Source organism: Aquarana catesbeiana, linkage group LG02 (assembly GCF_042186555.1).
Source record: "Aquarana catesbeiana isolate 2022-GZ linkage group LG02, ASM4218655v1, whole genome shotgun sequence".
Classification (NCBI taxonomy): Eukaryota; Metazoa; Chordata; class Amphibia; order Anura; family Ranidae; genus Aquarana; species Aquarana catesbeiana.
In genome coordinates, this window is record NC_133325.1 from 690,398,135 (window position 1) to 690,408,252 (window position 10,118).

The following is a 10,118-nucleotide window of genomic DNA, read 5'->3' on the forward strand; positions in this document are numbered from 1 at the left end:
TGCATATAAACACTCATAAATGGAAAAAATGTGAGAGGGTCCTGGGAGAAGAGCAGACTCTGGAAATATGTCAAGTGATATTATGGTCTCAGGCATCTAAAACCTCAATATTTACTTTTTATAAGGACCATCAATATAAAATACTTTTGCACTGATATCAGACCCTAGAAAATCTCTGTGCTATATATCTAATATAACTAATGACATATACTGGCGTTGCAAAACTTGGAACTCTTTAACATATCTATCTGTACTGTTGACTCCCTAAAAGAAAAGTAGTATGGTCAAAGCTTTTTAGGTAAAACTTCTCTTGAGGGTCACAGAAGTACTTTTGTCCTACTGTGACCCAGAGTCAGTTGATAGCGGGCAATTGCGAGCCATGCCAAGCTGAGGAAGAATCCTGAGAATATTGTTGGGATCTAACCTGCTGACTGACAGCTGGCTTCACCTTTCAGTGTGTGACTGAGAGCCAGAGACGACTGCATCTGCAGCATCTCCAGCCTGATGCTTAAGTGAACACTGGAGGGGCAGAGAGCAACGACTGACAATGCTCAGAGCAGCCGAGAATTGAGTAGGTAACAGTTACGTGATTGCTTAGTTCTCGGGTTTGGAGGCAAAGTAGGCTTGAATGTGAATTTGAGTATGTATGTTTAATCCCAGACTTCTTTTTTGAACCAAATTGGGAGACCTGAGCTGGTCTTGAGTAAAGGCAATCCTCTTGTCTTTACATTCTCTAACCCCCTGGATTGGTATTAGGACAAGCCTGCACCCCATGTTCTGGGACACAGGAATATGCTTTAATCTCTACTTTGAGCAATGCCAAAAGCAATTAAACAGGTCACATATGGTATTTTTGTTTTGTATTCCAGGTTTGGCTGTTGTACACCCATGGCTATGAACACTCCAGACAGAAATATGTGCAGTGGTACTTATGTTACATAAGCAGTTTGAGGTTTATTGACTGAATACATTAATACTCTCAAGTATGCATTGTGAATTTAACCATCACTTGTTTTGTAACCACTTGATTTTCCTTGGTTAATGCAACTCTCCCATACAGTCTACCGTCATCTTAGACCAGGTAGTCTTCCCTTACAATGATGGTTTTAAATCACATTATATATTGTCTTACTCTCTGTTTTTTCTGATGCATCGTTGATACATTCACCTTTCTCTAATGTGACCGTATTTTGTTAAAGACTAATAAAACTTAATTTATTTATATAAAAAAAGAAAGTCTCCTTGTGGTAAAAAAAGATTATCATGATCAGTTATTCACCCAGGAGCTGGAAGACTAGAAAACTGGGGGACAGTTATCAATTGTGACAAGAGACAGATTTTGAGACAGATTTACTACAAGGTTATAGCTTAATTCATAAATTCCTACTTTGGCTGCTCTAAAATATCACTGCACCAGAATAAAACTTGACCCTGGCTATTTTTTATTGTGCGTCTATTTACCGAAAATCTGTCTCAGAACTTTGCAAATCTGTTACAGTTGGCTGCCCAACATGGGATATTACATCCCATTAATACCCATAATACCATAACATACCTAAATAATAAATTAAACAAAAGATAAAGGTTATTGAAATAAAGGTTGCCATGCTACTTGAAAAAAATTCTAAATAAAAAACAAACAAAACAATAATCATATACATATATCTTCTCTTCTCCTTTGTGCCCTCACACACGTGGTTCTATACATATTCACTCTGCTTACATCAAACCAATAGTACTAAATCCCCCCAAAAATTATATATATTAATTTTTATAATCCAATTTATAAAGTATAATATAAAAATAAAAACTTCAAATACCGGTACATAAATTGTCCTCTCTGCTTATGTATTTAATGTCCTCAATATGTCCAAGTGCACAGCATAGGTGAATCTTCAATATTTACCAAAAAAAATTAAGTTTATTGAGATGCAATCAAAATGTACATACACACAATCGAGTGAATCGTATTAAGCAGTAAAACGCCACAGAAAGAAAAATAACACATACAAAATATAAAAAATAGATTACAAGTAGAGTATGACACAAATTGACATAGGATATATTCCTAAGTTCCTTATACACCTAGGAGCGGGAATATGAAGTGCAAGTCTCTCCATCCTCCAGCCATCTATCCCAAACATTAGAGAATTTCTGCGGGTGACCTCTGTGGATGTATATCATTTTCCTATATGGAAGGGTATCATTAATTTCCCTTTTCCACCCCTGTAGTGTCGGGGGTACTGCCTGCATCCAAACCTTGGCAACAACTTTCCGTGCTAAGAATAGGGTTTCATACACAAATATTGCTTGATATTTGTCCACGTCAATATCAGGTAGTAGGCCCAGGAGGCACAACTTCGGGTCCAGACCCACAGCAGAGCCAATATTATCATGCAGAAACTGAATCACCTGAAGCCAATAAGTCTGTATGTTCGGGCAACTCCATTTCAAGTGATAAAATGTTCTGGCAGTCAGCAAGCACATGGGACATAAGGGGTTTCTTGTAGGTTGAAACTTAGCGAGTTTCAAAGGCGTTAAGTATGCTCGATGTACAATATATAGTTGTGTCAGCCTATCTGAGAGTTTAGGGGATGTGAATCTTCAATATTAATTGTACTTCACACCCTTGTTTATCTCTTCAGTGATTTTCACCATCTTTCATATATTGCCTGCACCTTAGACTGTAGATATAATTAGCGAATTAGGTCAACCAGTTCTTTTTCCCTTCAAGGGTCCATGGCTCCACACCCGCCCCCCCTTTGCCTGCTTCCTCCATGGAGATAATATGTTGGGTGGCTCAAAAAATATAAAAGTGACTTATGGAGCTTTAAATTAAACCATTTATTTAAAACTAAGCAATATAAATCACATTAATCTATGCATTGAACCGGTGCACTGCAGTAAGATCGCTACATGTAAAAACCTCTCAGAGTATCGGTACAGAGCGTTGCCACCTACTTCCTGGTCCTACATCATCCCTACGTGGGTCTTCCCAGTATCACTGACTTCCTCAGGGGCTGCAGCAAACCAAAATGAATTGTGTGGGAAGGCACATTTGCATAACTTTTTTATATGCAGAAAGATAGATTTATTCTGTAGTAGTAGTATTATGACATGTTTAATGTAATATGGGATCTATTACCAGCATGGAAACACGGCTTCCTCTCAGGAACTTCCTCTCAGTCCTCTCAGGAACTGCTTAACCAAATAGTGAGAATTACATGCAAGGTATTTGTGAATCTTTCCACAAAAACAAAACTTCTGCAAACAATTATGATAAATAAACATGGAAACAACATTTTATATACCTTTTATAAAGGCCAAAAGAGTTCTACAGAGTCCTCAAAAGGAGAAGTACTTAGTTGCATAGGCAGTGCTGGTTGTCTAAGCATGGACATTTAAAGCGGTATTAAACCCCAAAGCAAACTTTTCATATTGCAGATCACCAATTCTTAGATGTGGTGGCTGAATTTGTTTTCTTTTTTGTTTTTTTTCCCCTTATTTTCATCTGATGATTTGGCTAGTAAGTCTTTTGTTTTTCAAAATAACAAGCTCTCCTGCACATTTATAAGTTTAGAGTGTTGAGACAAACCATTTTGTCACAGCTTTTATTTATTTATATAAAACCTTTATCACAAAAAGAAAAAAATCTGTTTGCTCTAATTGCATGTGTAACTGCAGTGTGAGCTGAAGTTTGGCTTCAATTTGTTAGTGTATCTAAATCTGCTAGTACATCTAACACTCCCCTCCCCCCAGACTGACAATGCTGCTGTCCAAAGGTACCCCCTTGTACTCCTTCATCCAGAGTGGGGGCACTATAGTACAGGAAGTTTGTTACTGGCCAGATCACCAGGTGAAAACAGATGGGGGAAACGCCTAAAAAAAGATGCAGCCACCACATCTAAGGATTATTAAGATGCAATGTATTACATTTTTGTTTTTGGGTTTGATACTGCTTTAACATTATATCAGAATTAAAGCAGTAGTAAACCTCAGTCAAAGAAAAAAAATCCCCTGCAAGGCATTGTCATAATGTGCTAGTATGAATCACATACTATTATGAGAAACTTACCTTAAAACAAAGCCCTCCAGCATCGCGCTGTCACCACTGAGAGGGCTTTCATCTTCACCTGGTCTTCCTTACCGGATTCGTGACCTCCAGCTACATGAGTGGCCGGGGGAGCGATGACGTCACTCCTGCGCATACGCGTGGGAGTCGCCATTTATGGCAGGGGCTCTGGAGGTCTGGCCTTCAGAGCGCATGCGCCGGTGACATCACTGGCTACATGCAGACTGAATATCCTAAACAATGCAAGTTTAGGAGATATTTACAGTATTACAGGCTTACCTGTAGGTAAAAGATGAAAAAGTGGGTTTATTATCACTTTAACATGTTGTGTTAGCCTAAACATTTATTTATTTATGTGTATGTTTACATATGTGAATTTAATTTATAAATCATAGTCCATCTACTTCTTACATCATTATCTAGTTGATCCTGCCAGACACTTTTCTTCCCTGTTCTTAACTGACCACACAATGCACAAAAGCTGATCTGTGTTAATGTGGTCAGTTTTCATCCTTTGACTGGCCAATCAGAGGTATGGGACACACTGCATGCCTGTATTGTATAGTTTGTTCAGCTACCAACCCCCCTCCGACCAATCACAGCCTTCCTCTGGCAATATTTTCTCCCAATCACAGCCTGCTTCTTAAACACACCTCCTGCTCAAACACAGTCTGCATGTTGGCTCAGGCTGAACATACTATGTAATACAAGCACAAAGTGTGTTTGCACAGTGCCCTGTAACTCATCCCCCCTCTATCAGGAAGAAGAGATGCATGGGCATGACAGAACCTTTTAAACATGTAAAAAAGGTAAGAAAGATGATTTCTGAAACTAATCAGAAGCAGTTATGGTGCCTGTATAGTTATAACTATGTTGGAAAGTGTCTATAACATTGTATATTCACAACTACTTTAACTTCAGTCAAAGAAACTGTTCCAACTAGTGTAGAGCTTTACTGTCTGCTGAGGTAGCCGAAAACCTGGTGAAACATGGCATCTGCTATTACATTTTCTGCTATTCTCAAAATGTCATACTTTAACCTAAATATTAAATGAAGACAGGCAAGGACCTTATATCTTAGCAAGAACAGTTAATTGCATAACACCTTTTGCAACAGTCAGCAATAAGATTCTCCTGTTGCTGAAGTACTTGTTCTCAGGTACCACAGTCACAACAGGGAAGAATACGCAACAGAATATGTTGTAATTATAGGTGTATGCAGCCTATTGCACCCATGCTAAAACACACGCCTTCCTCTGCAGCCTTAGCGAATGAATGGGAAGTGCTCTGTGCTGAGCAGCTTCCTGTTCATTCACAAACTAAAGCATAATAAATACAGTTTACTATGCTTCAGTCATGAATGAACACAGTGAGTGAGTGTGTTCACTGTGTTCATTTAGAAAAGGAAGGGGTCAGTAAATGACATATCTACCAGCCCCTTACCCAACTCTCCATTGTGAACCATCCAGGGGGAGAGGAGAGTAGGGAAGCCAACAGCATTTTGGCGGGGGCGCAACAAGGGGGGGGAGACCAGGCAATAGGGGGAATCAGCACTGCATGCAGTCATAAGGGTGTGCCCGGGCACACCTGGTACACCCCCCCGTGCATGCCTATTGTTGTAATATTCTTAGTGATACCAGGGTAAATACAATAATCTGGCCAAACCTCTGCACACCATTTGCAGACCAGAAAATACCAAATTCAATAGATTCTGCTGCATCTGTAAACAATTGAAAATGCTCTTCTAAAACAAATTCCTTCTGCCATGTAGATCTAACATTGTAAGTGGAATTACATTTGTGTCAAAACAGCAGATCCTTTTTTTTATCTTATTAACAAGATCAACATGTAAATAAGGAAAAAAACAACAAAAAGTGTAGCGCTAAACCATATCTTAAATAACCCTAAATGGGTAGGTATACAGTGAAGGGGATCACCAATATAAAGACCTATTCATGGATAGGAAGTCCTGATATAGGTGTTTATGGCTAAAAATGACAATGTTTAGTCCTTAGGTAAACATATTATAAATGGGTAAATCCAGTGTCCCAAAACGGCAGATCAGCTCACTACCACCGAGAGAAAAGAAGGCTTACCAGATGTGGTGGACCCGACAGGGCATACGCCGAATTGGGTCAGATAAGGCTTGGGTGGTAAGAGGCTGTGGATGTCTGTGGTATCGCAGATTGCTGGATTCCTCCAACTGGTGCCCGGGTCCTGGAAGGTGTGCGGAGTCTCAAGAATATGGATGATTCTGTAGATCCCAGGGGGGGGGGGATGAGGTGTTCCGTGGATGGATCCCTCAAACCAGCATTCATTAGGTTAAGGTGATGATATTAATGTGGAGAACCTGATGTAGAATCCTGGTATAAATACTTTAATGAGGCAGGGATTAATCTGCTTGGTGTCCTCATCTCTAAAAAACGCCACAAACTATCCCTATTAGATGGCGAGATCAAGGAGATTAAAGATAAACTTTTAACCCACAAAAATTCCTCAGAGTACTCCGTTCTTTCCTCCAACCTTCAGAAACATCTCGAAAAGGAGGATAAGGAACAGAGGAACAAAAAACAAAAAAAGTACTCTAGAGATGTAGGGGACTATAGAACAGGGAGTGTGTTTGGGTGGCAAAAGCTGTACTCTGCGAATTCCAATGATGCCGCCCCTGCACCCTCCGGTTCTTGCTCCCCTAGTACGTCCACAGCTAGAATAGCTGACATAGGGGCACAACCCTCAGGCACCCCTGTTCATATGGTAAGGAATGACAACCTAAGATATGAATCTCCATCACGTACCAACAGATATTTCCATGACCCCCACACTCCCTATACTAACCAGAGAGGGAGGGGTCAAACTAGAAGGAAACAGGGTGGTAGAGGTCAACATGGCCGGGGAAGGTATCCCCCTGAATCGTATTCAGGACAACGCGAGGCCTCCCAAACCCGACAGGGGTCACACACGGATGTTTACCACCAGAATCCCCATTACTATGAACAACCACCCCTGACTACCCAAAATAGGTTTTTACCCCTTAGAAACACCTGGGATGATGACTATAGGGATGAATACGGATATAATCCCGGATCCAGACATGAACAGTCGTTTCAGGATTATCCTCCATCCAACACCAACCCACGCCACGCGCAGGTTTTTCACGAGGTCCAAAGACCCAGAAAAAGGGGTCCCGACCCAAGAGAGGTACAAGGGGAGGTTGGAGAATCCAAAAAAGGAAAACGAAGGAGAACTTAAAGGGCCAAGGTGTTTTTAATCTAAGTGCCAAGCCATTGACCAAGGAGGAGCTGTCCGTACTGGATAAGGGACTCAAATTTGCCCCCCCTAAGAAGCTCGATAGGTTTGGCACTTTTATAGATATTCACAAATACATACGGAAGTTACATATCCAACGTTATCTTACTTCCAACCCTGTTAGAAATGAGAGGTGCGCCACAGCGGGTACAGTTCATTCTGGCCTGTCGAACCCCTCATTATTTACTCCACCAGTCCCCATGGCGCCTGCCATTAGCTTGTTTAGGGACTTAGTTCTCAAAGATCTATCCGAACTTCCGGATAAACGCACATCCCACCACTCCTTGTCCAACACTGGCTTGAAGTCCCTATGTTCACAGAAAGATCTTGTGATTCGTCCAGCGGACAAGGGTGGTGGTATTGTGGTCCTAGACAAGAAAGACTACATAACCGAAATGTACAGGATTCTTAATGAACCTGATACATATAAAATACTGCCTAGCAATCCCACCAATCGTTTTAAAAGAGAGCTGTCTGCCATCGTCAAGAAGGGCTATGACCAGGGAATCCTAAATAGAAAGGAGAGAGAGTTTTTAGTGCCCTTGGCACCCAGGGTTCCAACTATATATTACCTACCAAAGGTACACAAAAACCCAGTTCAACCCCCAGGCCGGCCTATCGTGAGTGGCATTGACTCTGTCACTTCACGTATAGGCCGGTACATCGACTTTTATCTACAGCCACTTGTCAGGCGTATGCCCTCCTACTTGAAGAACACAGGGGCCACTATACGCATGCTTGAAAATTTAGAACTACAGGGTGATCACATCATTGCCACGGCCGATGTGGCCTCCCTGTATACCTGCATACCTCAAGATAAAGGCTTGGAGGCTGTCCGGTACTTCCTCGAGAAAGAGCCTAGTATTGGATCCTTCCAGTGCTCTTTTATTATGGAACTTTTGGAGTTCGCTACTAAGCGAAGTTACTTCTGGTTTGACCAGCAATATTACCATCAGCTGTGTGGCGTGGCTATGGGGGCTAAATTTGCCCCCAGCCTCGCCAATTTGTTTATGGCCAAGTGGGAGGAGGATGTCGTCTATGCCAATAGGGATCCTTCCCTAACCAAGTGGGCGCGGTACATCAACGACATCCTCCTCCTATGGAAGGGTAGTGCCGAATCATTGGATTTATTTTTCCAACATCTGAACACTAACGATCGTGGCATCTCCCTGACATATACAGCCAGTAAACAAAAAATTAACTTTTTGGATCTAGAAATTGAGATCCGTAACGGTCTTTTTCACTTTTAGACCCATTTCAAAACCACGGACCGGAACAGTTTCATTCCCCCAGATAGTTGCCATCACCGGTCCTGGTTAGATTCAGTTCCGAAAAGCCAATTTCTCAGACTACGAAGAAATTGTTCCAGCACTGATGCTTTTAAAACACAATCTGCCCTTTTGAAGGCGAAACTTGTTGATAAGAACTATGACCCCCAACTTGTCGATCGGGAGTTTCAGCGTGCCCTAGAGACTAATAGGGAGTCACTCCTTGTCGAGAAACCTAAGAAAGAGCGGGGTGAGATTTTCAGGTGGTCTCTCCTTACCGCTTTTTCTAATCAATACAAACAGGTCAAAGCTATCATGTCCAAACATTGGGACATTCTTAGGAATGACCGGGTTTTGAACACTGTCTTGCCTGACAGGGCGAAAGTCATTTTCAGGGGTGCCCCCACCTTGCAAAGTAAAATTGCTCCGAACATCATCAACCCTCCTGTACACCAACCTCTTTTCTACGAAATGGAGGGTTTCTACTCTTGTAGAAAATGTATAGTATGTCGGCATAACTCTGGTATAGGAAGAAAAACCACATCTTTTATTTCAACAGTTACACAGAGACGATATTCCATCAAGCGATTTTGCACTTGCACCACCAGCCACATTGTTTACTTAATCACATGCCATTGTGGCAAGCAATATGTAGGCCGCACTATTCGCTCTTTTTCCATAAGAGTAGCGGAGCACATTGCTTTGATTAAAAGTGGCGATACCAAGCATACAGTTCCCCGACATTATAAGTTACACCACAATCGGGTGTTTGCGGGTACACAATTTATAGTGATAGACCGATATGTTCCCCCGTGGAGGGGCGGAGCCATGACTAGAGGTGTATCACGATTGGAGACTTTTTGGATCCATGAGCTCCGTACCCTCTTTCCGTCAGGTATTAATGTGGAGTTGGATGTCAACGCTTTCATTAATAGAGCCTGACATCCACCTCTAAATACCAGACTCTCTCCCCTTTTTTGGGGTTCCACTACTTGCTCCCTCCCCCTTTTGGGTTTTGGGAATTGCTTCCGTTTTTTACGTTCATTGTTTTTATGTTTCATATATATTAATGCGGCACTTAATTGTGCATTTTATTATATTTTGTTCTATTGTCATATGAAGTGACTTACATATATGTCCGCAATGATTTGTACATTTGTGTATTTGTTCCTTGCATTATTGCACAATGTCCTATATATTGTTCCTGGAAACCCGCTCCACTACCTCCCCCTTCACAGTGCTTTTTTATTTATCTTGTGTTATCGATTTTTCGGTGTGAGATTCATAATTATACGATTTTCTGTCCATCTGTGCGGCCCGTTCATGCACCTGGGCTTCGCATTTCTAACAAAAAGCACATCACCAGGCACTCTCTGTCATTATGTTCACTTTCACTTCCCTTAGCACTTCGCTAGCTCTCACTGCGCATGTCATAAGTCCGCTGACAGCGGCATCTCGTCCCAAGTATTGTT